The following is a 26,460-nucleotide window of genomic DNA, read 5'->3' as shown; positions in this document are numbered from 1 at the left end:
TTTCAAATTATATATATTTTTTTAATTGAATATCCGAAACATCCAATATACCTGCAGTGAAGCCACTCAACAACTACATCATACCAGTCATCCAACAGACTCCCATTCAGAGCAACACACGGAAGCATCAAGGGTCAATGCCCTGCTCAAGGGCACGTTGACAGATCTCCCACCAGGGCAAAAAACATGAACACGAACCCTCCAAGATCCCACCACAGTTCAAAAATAGTTGTCCCTCAACTATTCGGGACCCCTCCCACAGTCCCCCCCCCCAAGAACAAACATAAAAAATACAATTAATTCCATTCCCCACCCCCAAGAACCCCCCAATGCACCAACAACCAAGAGCATTAACTAAAAAGAAAAAGACAGAAGAAAACAGCAAAGAACAATGCAAAAAAATATATAAAAAAGTAAAATAAATGTAAAACAAAGGACATCAAGGACAACTGAAATCATAACAGCAATGCCAACTGTATATGTTTGTGTGCATGTCTGGCACTATTATATGTATGTGTGTGTTCTTTTATGCGTTTATTTGAATGAGAGTGTGTGAACATGCATGTGTACAAACACCCGCACGGCATCAGTCTCAGGCAAACCGGCATTAGTTGAAAAACACTGCCCCCTCAGTGTCATTCAAACATACTTTTTATTATGTTTTATTTTGACTTTTTTTGTTGTTGTTGACTTTTATCTTTGACCATCATTCTATCTCCCGCACAGCAACTCCACACCCACTTGTCTCCAATTCCACATCCCGACCCTCAGCTTCCCACTTTGGGTTTCTACGCAACACATATCTTTCAACTATGCTGTGTGATATTTAACGTACAATTTCAATCTATCTAATCAAATAGAATACACAGATTGCGAGTTGAAGAGAAATACTTTTACTAAGAGTATTAGTATATTAGTCATTGACTGACCCGGTCTCTCCAGATCTCCTAGCAGTACTATTTCTAGGGTCAATTTTAGATCAATGCTATGCATTTTCAGCCATTCCTGAACCTGAGACCAGAAACAGGCTACCTGAGGGCAATACCAAAATAAATGGTCTATTGATTCTGTATCCTCACAACAAAATCTGCAGAGTTTTGATGATTTTATGCCCCAAATATTCAACATTTTGTTGGTGGCAAGAATTCTACATAATAATTTTAGCTGAAAAGCACGAAGTCTTGAATCTTGCGTTGTTTTATATATCAACTCATACACCCTGTACCATGGAATCGTTACATCAAAAATCTCTTCCCAACTATTTTGCAATCTGTATGGCACAGTTGTGTCATGACGTTGCCCTGTTGGTGAGGTTTATGACCCCCATAAATACCTTTCCCCCATTTCTCTCTCTTCTCTACAAAATAGACTCTCATAGAGAGAGTATGGTAACATCAAAAGGTTGAGAAGGGAACAATATTTCGGTAATCCAACCAGCTGAAAGTATCCATTGGTACTTAAAGAATATGATGTCAGATCAGTTGTCGTCTGAGACATTATTACTGATGATAGGATGACATAAACTGTATCTTGGAAAGCCTACACATTGTAGTGATGAACCAACCCCTTTTCTACATTTCTATAAGAGCCCCCGTGACCCAATTCACGGCGACCTAAGCCAACCTCAGCGTCAGCTCTGGTTGCGATTGGTTGAACGACTACAACCTAACGAAATTATCATTGTGTTCCCGTTGACATGAAGACTGATGTCCATACGTTTAAAAGGGTGAATTTCAACATGGAGGTGATGATCACCACGCTGGAAGGATGAATTTTGACTATACCAGCCAGAATATAGCATGAGCTTATAGCATGGCAACTTGGTATGAACTTTGAACTCTTATTCACTAAAGAAGTGATACAACCTAGACATCGAGTTATCAGCAGCAGCTGTAAACGTTCGTGGCCTAGGAAAGGATGGACAATCTCTTCAGAACAACAGGGTACTACAACGTATCTGTTCTACCACACAACAACAGGGTACTACAACGTATCCCTTCTACCACACAACGACAGACTACAACGTATCCACCCAGAAATATTCTTCAAAGGACAAGGGAGATTTCTGCTGGGCAACCCAGCCTTCCATCTTCGACTGATCTATCGAAGCGCAGCTCAGAGTAAATATATTTATTGCATTTTCCTTTTCCGAATGGGTGGTTATTTAGAATGCATAAGATTCTGTATTTACGATAGCATAGCTTCATAAGGTCCGATAGAGACCCACTCCCTTTGTTCCTCAGTCTTCCCGCTCTCCGAGAGAGACCCAACCCCCTCTCTTTGTGTAATCAGCCGTTATATGGGATTCGTCCGCTAGGGACGTTTTCTTTTGTGACATAATTAGTAATCAATGTATGATCCATCCTGTGTATATGTAATTCTGTGTGATTATTTAGGTATTTAGTGCATAAATAATTAAACCAAATGTTGTATTGCTCATTCAACTTGTTAGCCAGGCTTTGTGAAGATAACCAAGAACATGTTTTACGACATTCAGATGAGACTGAATAAGGTGACAATTAATAATTGACTGCTATTGATATATAAGATTACCAGGTCTTAAAGAGTTTATTCGGAAGACAACAACTCCATAAACATTCTTCCGTGTTGCCCCGACTTCCTAGATAATTACATTTACATGATTAGTTTAATCAGGTAATAGAAATTACAGAGAATTTTGGGGCGGCAGTGTAGCCTAGTGGTTAGAGCGTCGGAAGGTTGCAAGATCGAATCCCCGAGCTGACAAGGTAAACATCTGTTGTTCTGCCCCTGAACAAGGCAGTTAACCCACTGTTCCTAGGCCGTCATTGAAAATAAGAATTTGTTCTTAACTGACTTGCCTAGTTAAATGAAGGTAAAAAAAATAATAATATTAAAATTGGGAAAAAATAGCATGTCATATCATTTAATCCATAGTAAAGACACGACATTATGACGCCCCGTGCGAGGAATCTAAAATATGATGACTCTTTCATTTTGATTCAGCCTATATACAATTGGAGTTGTAGACAGGAGTTGGTGAACCGTGTGTGTGTGTGTTCTAGAGGCTGCCTCCGTGTTGTTCTCTGACGTAGCCAGTGGGAAGCGTTAGCTATACATTTCTAGTACTAGGACACGATCCAGCTAATTATAGAACTTTGAGAAATAGAGCATTTGGCCAAGCGTAGTGCTATTTCTGTCTCCCGTGTTTCAGAAGAGGGCAGGCTCGGTCATAAATTAATTTCTCGAACGAGGACAAAGAGCCAGCCGATTAAAATTGAGTAGATATTAGCTTGACCAGCGATAATTATCTCTCTCGCGTGCGGTTTTCCATGCGAGTAGACCATTGTGCATTTCGTTGTTTGCCGAGTGTTCCGGTTAAAACACAGTCAAAATAACACCGAAAATGGTTTGAACATAATATGTTATAAGTAAAACTTTTCCCTTGCTGAAGGGGATCATATGTTATACCTGAAAGTGTACAAAGTAGGATTAGCTTGCACGAGATGCTAAGCTAACAAAGGGAAAACAGCCATTTATTTTTCTTGTGTCACGTTGAAATTCCTCCACCTTGCGCAACAGTAGTCCCGCCCTTTGTACTGTACTTCTGTTTGATTTCAGCGTGTGCTATCAGTGACCTCTGAAGAATCTCCAGTACATTCCTTCAAGAAGAATTATTCAGGTGACACCCAAGTGGTTACTTATGATATCAAGACGGATATAGATGTCTCATTCAATTTAACTAATAAGTAAAATTGCCAGATTTACCTTCTTAATTGGATATTTTAAATAATATACAAATTGATTAGTTGTCTACAATGAGACAATGTAAACTTTTCCACATTAACCTAGATCAACAAGGTTTTCAGGATAATTTGAAGTTTAATTCCCAAACAGCCTATACAGGTTTGATTTGTCATTCATATTGATTAATCAGTAAAATTTGCTTGTGCAAAGCTCAGTACAAACTACCCAGTACTGAAGGAAGTCCTCCAGCAGGAATCCCATGTGGCTTCGGCCCTAACATTTGAACTTCTGTTTACGCTTATGATATCCAATCAATGGAGATTGTATGGATTATCATCGTCTCATTCAATTGAATAAATTAAAAGGTTGAACATACCTTAAGGTTCTTCCAATCAAATGAGACACTTTTCAACTTCCCATGTTAACCTGGATGAATCAACTTCAGGTTAATTAAAGTTTTAATTCCCAGATAGCCTATCCAGGTATGATTAATCATTATCATTGATTAATTAATTCAATTTACTTTTCCCAATTAATTCACGTCCAACTCCCACATTACTGGTACAGTACTGATGGTCTGTTAACATCTATAAATAGATTAAACTTGTCTTTGCAGCTTCCAACAAATTCCAAACCAAAACTTTGAAAAAAAAATGAAAAAAACTGCTGAAATTGCGAACAATGCTCTCCAAAATCAACCATCAAACACAGGCTTTCTGACAGTTCTATCCACTTTAGCCCTTATGCATCGCCATCAAAGATTGGCATCGGTCCAATACCACAGTGCTAACATGAGGGGACAGGTGGAGAGAACAGAGCAACTATTGACAAAAACAGGGAATGAAAACATTCTGATTGCCGATAATCTGCGTTTGAAATCTGAGCAATTAAAAGTAATTGCAAATACTTATGACAATGAAAGAGCACAAACTCTTCAACAAAATGTCTCCAGGAACAACTTGATTTAGCCATAACTAAATACGATGTAGTCCACTCCAAACTAGATGAATCTGTCGAGTTATCTACAAACAGGAGCGCGCAATTTGATAACACGCAGGCAGTTTTGTTGAACGTTACTCAAAGTAACAATGTTCTACTCCAAATTATGCAGACCAAAGACGATCAGTTAATGAACACAATGACTAAGTTGGATGACAAATCAGTCACTGACCAAATGAATGATAAGAGAACTCAGGTGATGAAGATGGAAATATTGATTTCTAAGCAAGCGGAGGAAATCTCATCACTGAATCTCTTGCTCCGTACTCAATACCTCTATGTGCAAACCATGACAGATAAGTCTGAGACCGAAGGAGCAAGTGCGACACTCACATGTACAAGGTCAGTACTCTAAGTGCTCAAGTGGACTCTGTGATGCAGCAGAATACCACCTTTAGGTACCATCTGGTGGAATTCCAGAATGGTCATGCGGTACAGCGTGACTACCCAAACAAGCAACCGGAGTCCGGTACTCAAAGAAGTGAAGACGATAGGTTTCAGACGTTGCCTCCCTCATGGGTCCCTCAGTCTTCTCCTCTTGGCCATTCGGCACTGAGTAATATGGCGCCTCTCCGCCAACAAAGCCAAAGCTTGGCTTCTCCTCTTGGCCCTTCGGTCCCAACTTCCCCACAGGATGAAGCCAACCCTCTCCGCCCGCTGGGCGCGGAATACATTGACAAACTCGTCAAGAATTTCCCCACCTTTGACCCCGTTCCATGTCAGCCAAACGATACTGAGACATTCCTAGCTGACATAAAGTACGCATTGGATGGCTACCTGATCACTACAGGTTCTGACAGGGTTTAACTGTTGAAGCGAACGTCGAATAGTCACGTGACGAGGTTCATTCGTCTACAACAGCAACACGTGCTAAATGTCTACGCTAAACTTGCCATAGCTTTGAAATTAGAATTCAGTGGTTCTGCGACTCGCAAACACGATCGCTCACTGGCTAACACTGTCAAACAAGCTCGGAACGAACACCCACAAGCTTACTATCATTGGTTTCGTTCAGCTTACTTTGGCCTACTCACTCAAACCGGAATGGAAGAGCTGTTACCATTCAAACAAATGTTTCTATCGAACATGTATCCCACCTTCATTACCTACTTGGGCCCTGCAGCCCACGTTGGCTTGCCTATCTTACAACTCAGAGAGCTTGCAAGCACAGCTTTTGAGGCATCAAAAGCTCACAATGCTAAGAGCCCTGACCACACGGTTTTGAAGTTTGACCAGGAGCACTCACTCCAGTTAGAGGGTGCATTATCAGGTATTGGAGCATTGAGAGATGACGCACAACAACGGTTTCTACCACAAAACCACAAATCCAATAACCACCGCCGTCGAAATAACTGTAAAGTACGTCGCCATCGAAACGACTACCGCTACAATCAACCTGTTCACTACTTTCCTGCACCCAACACACACAAAGAGTAAGAGCACAAGGGTAACAAAGAGTTAAAGGACGGTCAAAACATAGACTAATGTTCTCTAAAAGTTCCACTACGTGAATAACTAAAATGAGACATTTTTTAGAAAAAGGTAAAAGACAAGTCACAAGGACTAGACGGGGAATTGCCGGACGCCAGGTCTGCAGGAATTAACACCCTTAGCAAGAAACTTATCCAGGACCCGCTTGATCAAGAAACAAGCCCACAGGCTTTGTCTATAGACTCTGATACAAAGGTTGCGAAGGAAAATGTCAAATGCTTCGTTAAAGCGAAGCCCACTCAAAATCCGAAAAGTCGATCTGCTTTCACCTTGAACAGAAATAGCACATCACGTCGTTGCGAACGACCCCTCCACTTTGTGGGGAATATGTCCACTAAACGCAACTCTAAACGGCCATACCTGGAAACAGTCCTAGAGGACTGCTTAACTTGTCATGCGCTTATTGATTCAGGTGCGACAATATCTGTCATCTCTCAAACATTTTTCAATGATCTCAAAAGGGCTTTGAAGCCATTGGTTAAAAGTGGAACGATGCAACACTACACTTTGAGGTTTCACTCAGACTACCTCGCCTCTCACATTGAGAGTCATACTGAAACTACACTTCCAGGACGTATCGCTCGTTCACCCTGTGTATGTTACCAGCCTCGAATCTGAACCTCTGCTACTTGGAGCAGAGTTTATACATGATTGGAAAACCAACCATGTATGTTCACAGTGCCTTCTCCACTGACCACACTGTCTTCCCCTAACACTAGCTGCAACGCAGTCACCTACGAGGGGTATCTGTCAAAGCACCCCTTGGGAAAAAGACGTTTCGAAACCTCTTGGTACAAAATCGGATCCAAGGAGATATTACGATATCTCGACACATCCCATCAGCAAACCTGATTGACCATTCTTTTCATGATTTCCAGCCAGCTCCCTCTGGGAATGAGCAACTTCCCTCCTTGCAGTCGTGCAATACGGTAGTTGAGATGAACTTCTCTTGCCCTTCGGACACTTCCGCAAGCACTGCGGCCATCTCACCAAGAAAAACATAGATGCACAGAGTGTACTCTGCTTCTGATGATACATCTTCTGCTTTGTGGGGGACTGTCACCCCTTACAATGACACTAACGGTGTCAGTCCAGCAACTGACCCGATGACTCGCACTGGTGAAACACTTTGCAATATCACAGACAGATATCCTTGTCTCAGTTCGCAGGTACTGAAGAGGTTGACACACGCGGACGCTGTGGTGACTGACAGGCCTCGACAGCCACTGAGCGTTGTGAAGCACAAACACCAGGAGATTTGGTTGAAAGGGTATAGCCATTCTCATAACAAAGCGGCCACTGACAACTTGTACATAGGGTCCAACCTTCCATTTGCGCCTCGGATACCAACACCACCCGCTGGTGAGTGGGTCCCGAGACACAAAGGAGGGGAATAGTAGCCCAGACCCATGATGAGCCTCATCGAGGCCAGTGGGGGGGTGGGGGGGTCTAGACTACGTGCAACACCATACGAGACCGCCAGAGCATAAAACAAATCTAGTTGTAAACTCCCCTATGAAAGCAGTGAGGAGCAGACAGGCCCCTAGACCGGGATTATTTTATAACCCATCTAAGATATTACTGAGGTGTACCACACTGGTCGTAAAGGAAGTCCAGTGTACTTTTCCACCTCCAAAACAAATGGCAACAATAATCATTCCTTGACATGTGTAGTAGCCACTACAAGACAACTAGTAAAATGCTCTAATCATGTGTTCCTGTAGGATAACATTTCAGAATAAATTGGTAGGACATCTGGTACCCTTAGGTACCAGCACCAATACGACAGTCAGTCCAGCAACAATCAGTAAGAGGATTAGAGACCTCACAAGTCAAATTGCTATTGATAACAGTGACAGAGGAGTTAGTAGTCACTCAGATTGCAACACGTGTAAGGGAATCTCCAGAACACTCTTCTGATGGTCAACACACATGCCACTAATAAATAGAACCATCCATTCAGGAGGAAAGTTATTAGAAGTCATGAACCATGATCACACCGTGTATGACTGGTTCAGTGCTTAGAGTGTACTTCCGTCATAAGTTTAGCTCCTCCGTGGATAACATAGCTATGAAATAGACTTCTTCATACCTACCGCCACTACAATAGTGGAAGACAGTGACTTGTAGTAAAACCACTACAGACTCCCTCGACACCAATTCTGACTGACATCCAGGCATTGATCTGAAAATGACCTGATTACATCAGACTCATTCTGAACAAGTTGTAGTCTACCAGCATACTTGGTTTTCTTCCCTTGACATGCACGCTTCTGTAAGCATAAACGCACATGTACAACGGAACATCCAATTAGGATTTATGCTAGGATCACTTAAGGGTCCGAGCAAAATACAAGCCTTAGTAAAGTTGAACATTTACTTTGAGGCTTTTGACTCTACGGCTACAGTACTCCCCAGTTTTCTTCCCAGAAGTCCATAGGTTATCCCTGTAGACTGCCCAAAACTAGTGCCTTACAGCTGTAGACTTAGTTATCAACTTAGGATAGTGCCCTAAGCAACACACCGCAAATTAGGAAAGCCCTAGATAAGACATTAGACAATGCCATGACAGGGTCATTTTGCCAAGACCACGGACGTATAAAGAATACAGTCCAATTAGGTGATTAAGGTGGGATAACAATATTTTGTTTATGCTTTCATTCATTTTGTTTCATTTTCTTTGACGCTAAGAAAGTGATAGAGCCATAACCAACTTACCCATACAACCATCAGTTAGTGCAACAACGGCACTCGTTTGGGAGGAAATGTAATTATATATTTCATGAGTGTGTGTGTGCGTTGTTAACATCTGCCTAAGTTACTGCCCAGATCTTCCAGTCTGAACGACCAGACGATGGGTCCGGAACGACGATCCCAATCCGGACATCCACTGCCCAGCCTTGGAGCAGACTCCTTCATTTGCAGAAGTCCTACCCGGGTCGACCACCAGAGGGGGAGTGCAACGGCGATCTCCAACCCGGAAGTCCCCTGGCCATTCCTGTGATGCTTCGCAGCTGCCAGAAAACATACCAAGGTAGACCACCAGAGGGGGGACCACAACAACGATTACCAACTGAACATCCTCCGCCCAGCCTTGGAGCGGCCTTCTTCATTCGCAAAAACCCTACCCGGGTCAACCACCAGACGGGGACCACAACGATGGTCAACAACCAGGACAACCCACGGTCATGTTTATGTTTGTTTGCAACCTGCAGGTTAATCGCAAGATCGAACCCAACAAGGGGGGAATGTCATGACGTTGCCCTGTTGGTGAGGTTCATGACACCCATAAATACCTTTGCCCCTTTACTCTCTCTACTCTACAGAATGGACTCTTGGAAAGCCCTTTGTTAACATAGAGAGAGTATGGTAACATCCAAAGGTTGGGAACGGAACAATATTTCGGTAATCCAACCAGCTGAAAGTATCCGTCGGTACTTAAAGAATATGATGACGTCTGAGACATTATTACTGATGATAGGACGACATAAACTGTATCTTGGAAAGTCTACACATTCTAGTTATCACATTCACATGGAACTGTTGTGCAATTTAAATGTTTAAATATGGAACTATTTGTGAAAAGATGAAATGTAATATTAGTTTTTAAAATGAGAGAATAGTTTTCATAAGTAAAACATGCTCAATCAGTGGCCACGCCCACGTGAATAGGCATTGTTTGGAAATGATGAACCAACCCCTTTTCTACATTTCTATAAGAGCCCCCGTGACCCAATTCACGGCGAACTAAGCCAACCTCAGCGTGAGCTCTGGTTGGGAATGGTTGAACGACTACAACCTAACGAAATTAACATTGTGTTCCCGATGACGTGAGGACTGATGTCCATACGTTTAAAAGGGTGAATTTCAACGTGGAGGTGACAATCGCCACGCTGGAAGGATGAATTTCGACTATACCAGCCAAAATATAGCATGAGCTTATAGTATGGCAACTTGGTATGAACTTTGAACTCTTATTCACTAAAGAAGTGATACAACCTAGACATCGAGTTATCAGCAGCAGCTGTAAACGTGCGTGGCCTAGGAAAGGATGGACAATCTCTTCAGAACGACTGGGTACTACAACGTATCCGTTCTACCACACGACGACAAGGTAATACAACATATCCTTTCTACCACACAGACTATAATGTATCCGCCCAGAAATATTCTTCAAAGGTCAAAGGAGATCTCTGCTGGGCAACCCAGCCTTCCATCTCTTTGATCATCCAAGATGGCATAGCAGTCGTCCTTTGTCCTCGTCTTGTCGTGTCCCGTGTATATATATATATTTACATATTTTCTTCGCATATCTTTTTAGATATTTTTTTCTAAAAACTCAACTTCAAAACACTCTCCTGCAACCCGCCTCACCAATTTAAAAAAAAAGTATTATTTACCTCAAATCTGAAATCCACAACAGAAACTAGCCAGAAGTTAGCCAGTTCATTAGCTAACGTTAGAATTCAGCTAACCACGGTTGGCGGTCATAAGCTATCCCTTACCTCGAAAAGCTATCGCCAGTTTTGTACAACGTGACTCAGACCAGAGCATACCGGACCTATTTTCTCTCCATATCCCCGGATTTGTACCGCAAGCTCTGGACATTTACACCTGGATCTTGCAGCTAGATAGCTGCTATACGAGTGACTATTGGCTAACGTCGGTCCCGGAGCTATCATCAATTATTCCGGAGCTAGCCAGCTGAAGAGTTCCATCAGCCACTCCTGGGCTACAATCACCTATCCGGACCCGTTTTACTGCCGATGCGGAGCCCCATCGGGCCTTCATGACTGGACTCCCGACGTTATCTGCCTGAGGGAGTTATCCAACTTGCGACGTAACCTGAACGCCCATCTGCGGCCAGCTAATCGTTAGCTGTCTTATCGGCTGCTATCTGAATAGGTCTATCAGCCAATTTTCTTGGGCCACTATAACTATAACTATTTTTGCCAATTGGATTGGTCCCCTCTACCACACGGAACCCCACTAATCTACCAACGGAAACGCAAGAGGTGGCTAAAAACAGACCATCTTCTGCCAACTTGCTACCCATGGCCCGGCTAGCTGTCTGAATCGCCGTGACCGCAACCGACCTCACTACTCACTGGACCCTTTTGATCACGTGGCTAAGCATGTCTCTCCTTAATGTCAATATGCCTTGTCTATTGCTGTTCTGGTTAGTGTTTATTGGCTTATTTCACTGTAGAGCCCTGCTCATTATACCTTATCCAACCTCTCAGGTCCACCACAAACACATGCAATGACATCACCTGGTTTCAATGATGTTTCTAGAGACAATATCTCTCTCATCATCACTCAATGCCTAGGTTTACCTCCACTGTATTTACATCCAACCATACCTTTGTCTGTACATTATACCTTGAAGCTATTTTATCGCCCCAGAAACCTGCTCCTTTTACTCTCTGTTCCGGACGTCCTAGACGACCAATTCTCATAGCTTTTAGCCATACCCTCCTCTGTTCCTCTGGCGATGTGGAGGTGAATTCAGGCCCTGCAGTGCCTAGCTCCATTCCTATACCCCAGGCGCTCTCTTTTGATGACTTCTGTAACCGTAATAGCCTTGGTTTCATGCATGTTAACATTAGAAGCCCCCTCCCTAAGTTTGTTTTATTCACTGCTTTAGCACACTCTGCCAACCCGGATGTCCTAGCCGTGTCTGAATCCTGGCTTAGGAAGACCACCAAAAACTCTGAAATCTCCATCCCTAACTACAACATTTTCAGACAAGATAGAACTGCCAAAGGGGGTGGTGTTGCAATCTACTGCAGAGATAACCTGCAGAGTTCTGTCCTACGATCCAGGTCTGTAGCCAAACAATTTCAACTTCTACTTTTAAAAATCCACCTCTCTAAAAACAAGTCTCTCACCATTGCCGCCTGCTATAGACCAACCTCTGCCCCCAGCTGTGCTCTGGACACCATATGTGAACTGATTGCCCCACATCTATCTTCAGAGCTCGTGCTGCTAGGTGACCTAAACTGGGACATGCTTAACACCCCAGCCATCCTACAATCTAAGCTTGATGCCCTCAATCTCACACAAATTATCAATGAACCTACCAGGTACCACCCCAAAGCCGTAAACACGGGCACCCTCATAGATATCATCCTAACCAACTTGCCCTCTAAATACACCTCTGCTGTTTTCAACCAAGATCTCAGTGATCACTGCCTCACTGCCTGCATCCGTAATGGGTCAGCGGTCAAATGACCTCCACTCATCACTGTCAAACGCTCCCTGAAACACTTCAGCGAGCAGGCCTTTCTAATCGACCTGGCGCGGGTATCCTGGAAGGATATTGACCTCATCCCTTCAGTAGAGGATGCCTGGTTATTCTTTTTAAATGCCTTCCTCACCATCTTAAATAAGCATGCCCCATTCAAGAAATGTAGAACCAGGAACAGATATAGTCCTTGGTTCTCTCCAGACCTGACAGCCCTTAACCAACACAAAAACTTCCTGTGGCGTTCTGCATTAGCATCGAACAGCCCCCGGTGATATGCAACTTTTCAGGGAAGTTAGAAACCAATATACACAGGCAGTTAGAAAAGCCAAGGCTAGCTTTTTCAAGCAGAAATTTACTTCCTGCAACACAAACTCAAAAAAGTTCTGGGACACTGTAAAGTCCTTAGAGAATAAGAGCACCTCCTCCCAGCTGCCCACTGCACTGAGGATAGGAAACTCTGTCACCACCGACAAATCCACTATAATTGAGAATTTCAATAAGCATTTTTCTACGGCTGGGCATGCTTTCCACCTTGCTACCCCTACCCCGGTCAACAGCACTGTACCTCCCACAGCAACTCGCCCAAGCCTTCCCCATTTCTCCTTCTCCCAAATCCAGTCAGCTGATGTTCTGAAAGAGCTGCAAAATCTGGACCCCTACAAATCAGCCGGGTTAGACAATCTGGACCCTTTCTTTCTAAAATTATCTGCAGAAATTGTTGCAACCCCTATTACTAGCCTGTTCAACCTCTCTTTCGTGTCGTCTGAGATTCCCAAAGATTGGAAAGCAGCTGCGGTCATCCCCCTCTTCAAAGGGGGGACACTCTTGACCCAAACTGCTACAGACCTATATCTATCCTACCCTGCCTTTCTAAAGCCTTCGAAAGCCAAGTCAACAAACAGATTACCGACCATTTCGAATCCCACCGCACCTTCTCCGCTATGCAATCTGGTTTCAGAGCTGGTCATGGGTGCCATCGATAAGAAACAATACTGTGCAGCCGTATTCATTGACCTAGCGAAGGCTTTTGACTCTGTCAATCATCACATCCTCATCGGCAGACTCAATAGCCTTGGTTTCTCAAATGATTGCCTCGCCTGGTTCACCAACTACTTCTCTTATAGAGTTCAGTGTGTCAAATCGGAGGGCCTATTGTCCAGGCCTCTGGCAGTCTCTATGGGGGTGCCACAGGGTTCAATTCTTTGGCCGACTCTCTTCTCTGTATAAATCAATGATGTCGCTCTTGCTGCTGGTGAGTCTCTGATCTACCTCTACGCAGACGACACCATTCTGTATACTTCTGGCCCTTCTTTGGACACTATGTTAACTACACTGTGTTATCTACATTAACACATTAACTACATTAACTACCCTCCAGACGAGCTTCAATGCCATACAACTCTCCTTCCGTGGCCTCCAACTGCTCTTAAATACAAATAAAACGAAATGCATGCTCTTCAACCAATTGCTGCCTGCACCTGCCCGCCTGTCCAGCATCACTACTCTGGACGGTTCTGACTTAGAATATGTGGACAACTACAAATACCTAGGTGTCTGGTTAGACTGTAAACTCTCCTTCCAGACTCACATCAAACATCTCCAATCCAAAGTTAAATCTAGAATTGGCTTCCTATTTCGCAACAAAGCATCTTTCACTCATGCTGCCAAACATACCCTCGTAAAACTGACCATCCTATCGATCCTTGACTTTGGCGATGTCATTTACAAAATAGCCTCCAATACCCTACTCAATAAATTGGATGCAGTCTATCACAGTGCCATCCGTTTTGTCACCGAGCCCCATATACTACCCACCACTGCGACCTGTATGCTCTCGTTGGCTGGCCCTCGCTTCATTCTCGTCGCCAAACCCACTGGCTCCAGGTCATCTACAAGACCCTGCTAGGTAAAGTTCCCCCTTATCTCAGCTCGCTGGTCACCATAGCAGCACCAACCTGTAGCTCGCGCTCCAGCAGGTATATCTCTCTGGTCACCCCCAAAGCCAATTCCTCCTTCGGCCGCCTCTCCTTCCAGTTCTCTGCTGCCAATGACTGGAACGAACTACAAAAATCTCTAAAACTGGAAACACTTATCTCCCTCACTAGCTTTAAGCACCAGCTGTCAGAGCAGCTCACATATTACTGCACCTGTACATTGCCCATCTATAATTTAGTCCAAACAAGTACCTCTTCCCCTACTGTATTTATTTATTTTGCTCCTTTGCACCCCATTATTACTATTTCTACTTTGCACTTTCTTCCACTGCAAATCTACTATTCCAGTGTTTTACTTGCTATATTGTATTTACTTCGCCACCATGGCCTTTTATGCCTTTACCTACTTTATATCTCACCTCATTTGCTCACTTTGTATATAGACTTATTTTTCTACTATATTATTGACTGCATGTTTGTTTTACTCCATGTGTAACTCTGTGTTGTTGTATGTGTCAAACTGCTTTGCTTTATCTTGGCCAGGTCGCAATTGTAAATGAGAACTTGTTCTCAACTTGCCTACCTGGTTAAATAAAGGTGACATAAATAAATAAAATAAAAAATCTTTGACCGATCTATCGAAGCGCAGATCAGAGTAAATATATTTCTTGCAGGAGACGGAGAAAGTAGTTTATAAATAGTTTTCTTGGTTATACAACTTTATTTTTGTGTCCAATTAGTGCAATTTATTTCAATTTGCCTTGCTAACTTCAGTAGCAAGTAGCAGTAGCTAGCTAGCTACCAGCTCGAGTGTGCAGTTTTCACCGCCAATGTTACTACAAATGATTTTAAACTTTTTGTTGAAGAACACCTTTCATTCTGTGGGGTACACTGAAAAGGTGCGAATTAAAAACGAGGGTCGACCTCTGCCTGAGATTAGTTTCATGAAGAAGGATGAAATGGTTCAATACCAATTGGTATCAAAATTATAGCTGGTTAATAGGGAGCTATTCATCAAGGCACCTGATCATGTGGACGAAGGTTTGAGTATTCAAACTGGAGCTTGACAAGGCGGATAGGACGCTGCGCTGACAACACACACACACTCTGGCCTGGCTGTGAAAACTAGGCCAGGGGTACTCAAATACTATTTGGAGAAGGTCCGGTCACACATATTTTCTAAAAGTCATGATGGATATAGTAATTTATCGGCATGGCAACAAACTCCCACCCCGCCTTAAACGGTCTTCAACTATCTGTGAACACTGGGCCTTTAAACAAACTTAAACAGCTCTGTCTGTCCCCCAGGTATCCTGCATGATAGCTTGGTTTGTGCCGTCTTGGCAAGACTAAGACGATAACACACTCTGTTATGGCTGTGAACACTAGGCCTTAAACAGCTCTGACTGAGTCCCCCAGGCTTTATGCCTCTAGCCTCATACCAGATCTGTTTGTGCTGTCTTGCCAACTGCTATGGCCGTTGTCTTTGCCAAGCACAATGACCATAGGAATTGGCAAGACAACACAAACAGATCTGGGACAAGTCATCTGCCCTCCCTAGAGTTTATACCCATGGACAGGGATTGTTCGCAATTACAGCAACTCGAAGAGCCTCATCATTCATTCTTTCATCCTTCCACTTTACTATATCCATCAGGCTCTCTCTTTTTCACCTCTCTCTCATGCATGACCTATACCCAGAGATGACCTCCCTCCCTCCCTCCCTCCCTCCCTCCCTCTCTCTCTCTCTCTCCTTCCAGTGGGATGCCATTATTAAATCTCCCATTGCCTTATGGCCTGGCGGTGCACATGGTCTGTGAAGCTAGCTGTGTTCAGCCTCTTTCTAATGCAAGTGAGCATCTCCTATACCCAGAAATGACCTATTATATACTCTGTGTACTTTGGAAGAAGGGGACAGTCGGACGATATCATTATCCCTTTGAAAAAAGCCCTTCATATAATAATAAATACCTCTTCTTCTCGTTCCCTCTCTGTATTGCTCTTTTTTATCCTCCCGTTGGTTGGTTTGCTAAAGGCTGCGTCTCAAACTGGCACCCTATCGCCTATATAGTGCAAACAGGATCCTACGGTCCCTGGTCAAAGGTAGTAGACTATATAGGGAATAGGGTGCCATTAGAGACGCAGTCAATGTGATGTGGAAATTTGGGTTGTGATGTAACTGGAAACAGGGAGCGCTTCCAGTGGCAACAAATCCTTGTGTTTCAGCTCTGTATCCCTGTGGCAGAGAGAGAGAGAGAAGAGCGGAGCAACGGTCTGGGAGGATGACAAATGGCTGGAAATCAACAAAGTGCTCCCGTAGCGAACCTCCGCAGCCGCGCTCGGCATCCCTCTCTCCTTGCTCAACTCCAGCGCCACAGATTCCAGATAATCTACATTCTTGACATCAGAATGGAAAAATGTACTGTTAGACTAGGAAGAAATTGAATATGGCCATTCTTGTCAGATCCCTCATAGCTCCATTATTAGCTGTGCTGCCTGTGTGTGTCTGTGGAAGCTATAAGGCAGGCAGAGCCTGAGGTGCTCGGTGAGTGATAAACAATATGGAGATCTGCCTCTCATTACCCCGGCTATTAAACAGACATTACCTTGTTCGACAGCAGTGGGAAGGGGTTGGATGAGAAGAGAGAAGGGGATGACTGGAATCACATACGGACAGAGAGACACATACACACAGTCGCCCCCCCCACACACACACACACTCATTAGCGACATTCAAATAAAGTATCTGATAAAGCAGTTGTGTCTTCAATAGATTTCCATGTGTATGTTTGGTGTATCTAGCCCCCACCTAATCTCGTCCACCAGCCAGCTCTCTCTCTCTCTCTCTGTCAATTCAAGCCCGGGGACGAGGTTAGCCCCCACCTATCCCAGATGTGTATAGCAAAGTCCCCTTATCTTTTAATGCAGCCGCGGACCAGTAAACCTTGATAGAACGTGCAGGTATGGCCCAGAATAACATAGTAAACATTAATTGTCTTTAATGAAAGGGCATTAAATCAAATCAAGCTTTATTCATACAGCACATTTCAGAAATGGAATGCAACGCAATGTGCTTTACAGGAATAAACAAAAAACAATGAAAATCAAAGCTGAAATATTTACTACACAACAAACATAAGATAAAAAAAAAGTTAAGAATTACACAAACTGAACAACTAAAAAAGCACTCTAAGGAAAAGGCTTTGGGATAGTTAAAAGGCCAGTGCCAGAAGACTTGAGGGACCTAGTGGGTACATAACGTAAAAGCATGTCTGACATGCTTTTCAGTTATTGGGGTAACACAATCGTGGATTGATTTAAAAAAGCAATAGAATAATCTTAATATTAATTCTAAAACTCACAGGCAGCCAGTGCACAGACCTTAAAACCGGTGTAATGTGTGCTCTCCGTCTGGTCTTGGTCAGTACCCGTGCTGTAGCATTCTGTATGTTTTGCAGTTGACCAATTGCTTTCTTGGGTACAGACAGGAGAGTATTACAATAGTAAAAGCCTGCTTGTAATAAAAGCATGGATGAGTCTCTCTGTATCAGCTAGAGAGAAATTGCTGCAACTTGGCAATGTTCCTCAGGTGGTAAAAAGCTATTTTGGTCACATTCCTAATGTGTGATTCAACATTTTGTTCAGAATCTAAAATAACATATGGGTTTTTTTACCTGGTGTTTTATCTTTATTGTCCATTAATTAAAATATGCGGCTAAATTCTCTCTCTGTGCTTTGGCTCCAACAATAAGTACTTCAGTCTTGTCTTGATTTAGCTGGAGGAAGTTATGAGCCATCCAAGTATTTGAATCACTAATACAGTCTAATAATTTATCCGTGGACCTAAAATCCTCTGGTGGCACAGAAAAGTTGGATATCATCTACATATCAGTGAAAATCAATGCTGTGCTTTCTGATAACGCTGCCAAGGGGGTAACATATATGAACTGAACAGTACCGGACCCAAAATCAAACCTTGTGGAACACCACATGTGATATGTATTTTCTCTGAGTTATGTTCACCAAGGGTGACAAAAAGCTCAACCCACCTCTCCAGTCTGTCCAGAAGGACATCATTGTCAAGTGTTGAATGCAGCACTTAACTCTAGGAGTACAAGGGCAGAGAGCTGTTTGGCATCTATGTTGGCTCTAAGATAATTTACCACTTTAACTAAAGGCTGTCTCTGTGCTGTGGTGGGCACGAAAACCAGATAGAAATTCTTCAAAAATATAGTTGGCACTTTAAAAATTATTCAGCTGTTTGAACACAAATCTTTCCAGAATGTTGCTTAAGAATGCAAGTTTGGAAGATTGTCCGAAATTGCTAATAGCTGAAGAATCTAGATTACTTTTCTTCAGAAGGGGTTTCACCTTAGCGGTTTTTAGTGCAGTGGGGAAAGTGCCTCTGAACAAGGAGTGATTAACAATAGCTTGCACTTCAGATATGCAATTAAAAACTGTTTTGAATAAGGTGGTGGGGATATGTTCGAGAAGGCAGATAGAATGCTTAAGTTGTGATATCACTTTCCTGAGCATGTCTGTGTTATCCAGGTAAAATAAATCCATAGTGCCTTTGTGTGGTTGGCTTGAGCACATATCAAGTTTCTCATGGTCCTGTGTGGCTCAGTTGGAAGAGCATGGTGTTTGCAATGCCAGGGTTGTGGGTCTGACTCCCACGGGGGACCAGTACAAGTATGACTAAAATGTAAAATGTCTTGCTTGACTCATCCCCAGCCTAATGTTGGTTATCTCTGAAACATGCTGCAAACTCATCACATTTAAATGTGGAGGAAAGTTTACATAGGTTTGTGGGGGTAGGACTTATCAGGCCATCAATGGTCAAGAAGAGCACTTCCAAATTATTCTGATTAATAGTGATCAAGTTAGAAAAATTTGCCCATCTGGCATTTCTAATTGCCTTGTTATATATGCCAAGTTGCTCTCTCTCTCTCACATCCGCTCTGCAATGTCTCTTTAATTGATTCGTTTCCTCACTCATCAAAGGGGCTCTCTGTTTCGATGTGTTCTTTTTCAACTTTACTGGAGCTATGGCATCAATGGTTGCCTTTAATTTGCCATTAAAGTTATCACCAAAATCATCACAGGAGAAGGCAGGATAGGTGGTTGAGTACTGTTCATACACACAATAAAAATCTGTAGCAACTTCAGAGGTAAGATAGCATTTCTTAATAATGTGTTCAGTATTACCCTGTGCTATGGGCAACAAAGTTGTAAAAAATACACAGTCGTGATCAGATACAGTAACATTAACAATAGAGGATATGTCAATAGAAAGCCCCATGGTAAAAACCAGGTCCAGAGTATGGCCGTGGTTATGGGTGGGCCCAGTAACGTGTTGGATAAAGTCCATAGAGCTCAAAAGATCCATAAATGCAATGGCCTTGGAGTCAGTCTCTTTGTAAAAATGAATATTAAAATCACCCAACACAATGATTTTATCATAGTTCTCAAGGTCAATAGACAATAGTTCAGATAAATCAGTAAAGAAAGTGGGGCAGTACTTTGGTGACCTATACAGGGTTACGGCCAGCACTGGTGACTGACATTTAAACATTATAGCATGATACTCAAAAAACCCAAAGTTGCTAAATTAAATGTCCTTACTGCTGAGTGCATTAGTAAAAATACAGGCAGTCTCCCCACCCTGTTTCCCTTTTCTGTTAGCGTATGAAAAGCTGTAGTCCGGGGGGAGGCTTCAATAAGAGTGGCACTACAGTCTGATGACAGCCACATTTCAGTGAGAAACATGCAATCATCAGAGTATGTATCCCAAATGGGCCGCTGTTCACGATATAGTGCACTACATTTGACCAGGGCCCAAAGGGCTCTTGTCAAAAGTAGTATACTATATAGGGAATGGGGTGCCATTTGGGAAACAGGCAGGGTCTTGAGATGAGCCTATCAGAGGGTAGATGGATGCTGGTGCTGGGCTGGACTCTGATGGACAGTTAACAGGGCATTGTGATGAGACATCAAAGATGAGTTTGTCAACAGCCTCAGTTGGATCGTAATCAAACACTAATGTCCCACTAAAGGGATATAACTGTTATCTGACGAAGAACAGCAAAGGTAATCCAATTTTTCTTATAGTAAATCTGAGTTTGGTGAGCACCAAACTTGGTGGGTGTCAAATTAGCTAGCCTGTGACGGCCGAGCTATCTACTCAGAATATTGCAAAATGTGCTTTCGCCGAAAAGCTATTTTCAAATCTGACACCGCGATTGCATAAAGGAGTTCTGTATCTATAATTCTTAAAATAATTGTTATGTTTTTTGTAAACGTTTATCGTGAGTAATTTAGTAAATTCACCGGATGTTTGCGGTGGGTATGCTAGTTCTGAACATCACATGCTAATGTAAAAAGCTGTTTTTTGATATAAATATGAACTTGATTGAACAAAACATGCATGTATTGTATAACATAATGTCCTAGGAGTGTCATCTGATGAAGATCATCAAAGGTTAGTGCTGCATTTAGCTGTGTTTTTGGTTTTTGTGACATATATGCTTGCTTTGAAAATGGCTGTGTGATTTATTTTTGGCAGGGTACTCTTCTGACATAATCTAATGTTTTGCTTTCGCTGTAAAGCCTTTTTGAAATCAGACAATGTGGTTAGATTAACGAGAGTCTTGTCTTTAAAATGGTGTAAAATAGTCATATGTTTGAGAAATTGAAGTTATAGCATTTTTAAGATATTTGTATTTCGCGCCACGCTCTACCATTGGATATTGGTGAGGCGTTCCGCTAGAGGAACGTCTGTCCCTAACAGGTTTTAATGAGTGTGTGAGTTTGTGTGTGTGTATCTGTAACGACTCTCGTTGGTGGTAGGAAGAGTAGACCAAAGCGCAGCGTGGAAAGTGTTCATGATTCCTTTATTCACAAAACACGTAAACAAAATACCAAAAGGCGAAAACGAAAGTGCACAGTTCTGTCAGGCACAGACACTAAACAGAAAACAAGATCCCACAAAACCCAAAAGGAAAATGACAACTTGTATATGATCCCCAATCAGAGACAACGATAGACAGCTGCCTCTGATTGGGAACCACACTCAGCCAAAAACAAGGAAATAGAAAACATAGACTTTCCCACCTGAGTCACCCCCTGACCTAACCAAACATAGAGAATAATAAGGATCTCTAAGGTCAGGGCGTGACAGTATCAGGCCCCATGCACAGAAAACAGCAGCCATTAATTACATCTAGACGTTCCGCTAGCGGAACACCACTCCAATATCCAATGATAGGGCATGGCGCGAAATACAAACTCCTCGAAAATCCGAAAACTTCCATTTTTCAAACATATGACTATTTTACACCATTTTAACCTCTCTAGGGTAGGGGGCAGTATTTGCACGGCCGGATAAAAAACGTACCCGATTTAATCTGGTTATTACTACTGCCCAGAAACTAGAATATACATATAATTGTTTGATTTGGATAGAAAACACCCTAAAGTTTCTAAAACTGTTTGAATGGCGTCTGTGAGTATAACAGAAAACCTGAGAAGATTCCTTACAGGAAGTGCCCTCTCTGACCATTTCTTGGCCTTCAACACTCTCTTTATTGAAAACTGAGGATCTCTGCTGTAACGTGACAGTTCCTACGGCTCCCATAGGCTCTCAGAAGGCGGCAGAACGTTGAATGATGACTTTGCAGCCCATTGCTGAAAAACAGTAGCGCATTTGGATAGTGGTCGATCAGAGAACAATGAGACTGGGGGCGCGTGCACGAGACGACTCCATGTTTAATTTTTTCGTCTTTCAACGAAAACAGGGTTTCCCGGTCGGAATATTATCGCTTTTTTACGAGAAAAATCGCATAAAAATTGATTTTAAACAGCGGTTGACATGCTTCGAAGTATGGTAATGGAATATTTAGATTTTTTTTGTCACGAAAAGCGTCGGGCCTTGGAGTCACCCTTCGGATAGTGTCTGACTATTTCTGGCTGGGTACTCTGCTGACATAATCTAATGTTTTGCTTTCGTTGTAAAGCCTTTTTGAAATCGGACAGTGTGGTTTGATTAACGAGAGTCTTGTCTTTAAAATGGTGTAAAATAGTCATATGTTTGAGAAATTGAAGTTTTTGCATTTTTGAGGTATCTACTCAGAATATTGCAAAATGTGCTTTCACCGAAAAGCTATTTTAAAATCGGACATATCGAGTGCATAGAGGAGTTCTGTATCTATAACTCTTAAAATAATTGTTATGTTTTTTGTGAACGTTTATCGTGAGTAATTTAGTAAATTCACCGGCAGTGTTCGGTGGGAATGCTAGTCACATGCTAGTCACATGCTAATGTAAAAAGCTGTTTTTTGATATAAATATGAACTTGATTGAACAAAACATGCATGTATTGTATAACATAATGTCCTAGGGTTGTCATCTGATGAAGATCATCAAAGGTTAGTGCTGCATTTAGCTGTGGTTTGGGTTTATGCGACATTATATGCTAGCTTGAAAAATGGGTGTCTGATTATTTCTGGCTGGGTACTCTGCTGACATAATCTAATGTTTTGCTTTCGTTGTAAAGCCTTTTTGAAATCGGACAGTGTGGTTAGATTAACGAGAGTCTTGTCTTTAAAATGGTGTAAAATAGTCATATGTTTGAAAAATTGAAGTTTTTGCATTTTTGAGGTATTTGAATATCGTGCCAAGGGATTACACTGGCTGTTGAGTAGGTGGGACGCAAGCGTCCCACCTAGCCCATAGAGGTTAAAGCATCGGCGAGCAGGTCATTGAAATCAGTCCTAGCAGTCAGTCCTGCTATCGGTCTCTTTCTCTCCCACTCTCTCTCCTGGGGATGCATTCCTTCTCCTCACAGATTTGAAAAGTGTTTTAAACACAAGCATCAGGCCAGCTCCAACAACCACACACCTCCTTAATCCGCTTCCAAAGTATTTATTAAAAACTCTCAAAGCCACACTGTGTTTGTTTCCAACGTTCAGCTCCCCTCACAGTCATATTTTTACATGCCAGTTTTCCCGTTTTTTATAGTTTTTTCAGGTTAATTTTTTCATTATTTAGTTTAATTTATTAGATCTTAATTTGCGAGAGAGGGCTGTTGTTTTTTGGGGCCAAGCAGAGCTGAACCGGTGTAAGAGATAGAGTTAAAGAGAGAGACAGCAAGAGGGAGAGAGATACAGAAAGAGAGTGAGAGAGAGAGAGAGAGAGAGAGAGAGAGAGAGAGAGAGAGAGAGAGAGAGAGAGAGAGAGAGAGATAGAGAAAAATACAGTGAGAGCACGAGGGACGGACAGAGAGAGCGAGAGAGAGAAAGAGTGTGAGAGAGAGAAAGAATACAGCATGTTCCTAAGTAGGGAGCCCTTCTGTTCCGTCCATTTAGTCACCCCATATTTATTCACCAAATATCACGAGAATTGTTAAACGACACCCATGGATACACACACCATGAAGTGCTGCGCTTAGTCCACACATATGCACACACAGCCCTATAGAGACACTAGACAGAGTGCTGTGCTCAGCTCAGTCCTTTCACAGTGGAGGGAAATATTAGCATTAATAAGTCTCTAGTTGTGGTTTCTCTTTTATTTCATCAGAGGCTTTGGGGAGATCTGAGTTTCAGACAGAGTGAGGGAATAGGCTGGCTGCCATCTCATTTGCTCCTGGTGAGCCCCCATAAGCCCTGGTGATCGGCTGTGCTGTTAGGGCCCTCATATAGGGAGGAAGGGAGCTATAAATGTGTCAGTCACCTGCCTGTCTACTTGTGTCTTTCTGACACAGCCAAACACCGAGCTACCTACCAGCAACACCAGCAGCACTGAAAGGACTACAGATTTACCTGTTTGAAATATGACAGGAAATACTGGTCCTACAAGGTCACCATCTATCTATATTGTTCTTCATGTCTACAAATTGGCGGAATACTTAATATACACTATATATACACAACATTTATGTGGATTTGGCTATTTCAGCCACACCCTTTGCTGACAGGTGTATAAAATCTAGCACACAGCCATGTAATCTCCATAGACAAACATTGGCAGTGGAATGGCCTTACTGAAGAGCTCAGTGACTTTTAACATGGTACTGTCATAGGATGCCACCTTTCGAACAAGTCAGTTAGTCAAATTTCTGCCCTGCTAGAGCTGCCCCGGTCAACTGTAAGTGCTGTTACTGTGAAGTGGAAACATCTAGGAGAAACAACGGCTCAGCCGCAAAGTGTTAGGCCACACAAGCTCACAGAACGGGACTGCCGAGTGCTGAAGCGCGTAGGGTGTAAAAATCGTCTGTCCTCGGTTGCAACACTCACTACCGAGTTCCAAACTGCCTCTGGAAGCAACGTCAGCACAATAACTGTTCGTCAGGAGCTTCATGAAATGGGTTTCCATGGACGAGCAGCCGCACACAAGCCTAAAATCACCATGCGCAATGCCAAGAGTTCACCACCATTGGACTCTGGAGCAGTGGAAACGCGTTCTCTGGAGTGATGAATCACGCTTCACCATCTGGCAGTCTGACGGACGAATCTGGGTTTGGCAGATGCTAGGAGAACGCTACCTGCCCTCATGCATAGCGCCAACTGTAAAGTTTGGTGGAGGAGGAATAATGGTCTGGGGCTATATTTCATGGTTTGGCCTAGGCCCCTTAGTTCCAGTAAAGGGAAATCTTAATGCTACAGCATACAATGACGATTCTAGACGATTCTGTGCTTCTAACTTTGCGGAAACAGTTTGGGGAAGGCCCTATCCGGTTTCAGCATGACAATGCCACTGTGCACAAAGTGGGGTCCATACAGAAATGGTTTGTTGAGATCGGTGTGGAAGAACTTGACTGGCCTGCAAAGAGCCCTGACCTCAACCCCATCAAACACCTTTGGGATGAATTGGAACAGCAACTGCGAGCCAGGCTTAATCACCCAACATCAGTGCCTGACCTCACTAATGCTCTCGTGGCTGAATGGATGCAAGTCTCTGCAGCAATGTTCCAACATCTAGTGGAAGAATTCCCAGTAGAGTGGAGGCTGTTATAGCAGCAAAGGGGGGACCAACTCCATATTAATGCCCATGACTTTGGAATGAGATGTTAGATGAGCAGGTGTCCACATACTTTTGGTCATGTAGTATACATGTAATAGATATTACCAGAACCGCATGAAAAATTGCATTCCAAATATCTATGCGTAAATACACCTGTATTTGTCCCCCTCGCGCCCCCTCACCTACACAGCTGCACCTCCTAACTCTCCATGTCTCCTAACTCGCTGCTAAGATGACAATTACACCCGATTATTAACATCTGTCTATCACTTTCCTCACTGGGCTAAAACCACTCACACAGTCCACTCTACAATGCTCTTTCCTGTAACATCGCAGGTGATCACAGGGCGTGGAATCTGTCACTACACCAGATAAAGCTCGGTCTCTCACCTTCCTTACTGAGCTAAGACCACTCTAACAACCCTGTTGTTGTGACAGTGTTACCAGACACAAGTTGTCACAGGGTGAGGAATATGTCACTAGAGCAGCAATCCTAACCTTAGTCACAACATTCTCCTTGCTTCACACCACACAGCTCTATGGCACGTGGTTCTACGCATTTCACCCGTAACGCTTTAACTGGACGATCGATGAGGATGGATGGAGAGATGGGACGGAGGGGAGATCCCTTACATGTTTTATTTGGAAACAGGGTCTTTGCCAGTAATTGCCTAAAATGACTATAATAGTAATTGATGGTCTGGCTTTTCACTTTGTCTATACGAATTTCCACAATGGGTACGTAAACTCTGTCGATGTCTGGACAACCGAGACAAACACACTCTTTATCCATCTACTTTGTTTTTTTCCTGCGTCTGTCGTTCGTTCGTCCCCCATCTCTTTTTCGCCCACCCCTTTGTCCTTTTGCTCCTCTTTGTTGAGTTGTGGTTGAGAGAGAGTTGAGAGATGAGAGAGGGAAGAGGTACACCTGCAATAACATCTGGTAAACATGTGTATGTGACCAATAACATTTGATTTGAAGAGGTGGATGCGTCTGCACACAAACACTCACACGCGCATGCATGCACACTCATAGAC

General features: G+C 42.9%; 1 protein-coding gene across 7 annotated transcripts in view; it reads right to left on the bottom strand.

Moving 5' to 3' along the window:
- Window positions 1-26,460, bottom strand: part of LOC106590020 (MAGUK p55 subfamily member 7) — a 284,039-nt gene that overhangs the window by 145,733 nt on the left and 111,846 nt on the right. The gene's annotated exons all lie outside the window — the stretch shown is intronic.

The sequence above is a fragment of the Salmo salar genome, chromosome ssa29 (genome assembly GCF_905237065.1).
Source record: "Salmo salar chromosome ssa29, Ssal_v3.1, whole genome shotgun sequence".
NCBI classification, from domain to species: Eukaryota; Metazoa; Chordata; class Actinopteri; order Salmoniformes; family Salmonidae; genus Salmo; species Salmo salar.
The sequence above is the reverse complement of the archived record's forward strand: the minus strand, read 5'-3'. Positions and strand labels throughout refer to the sequence as shown.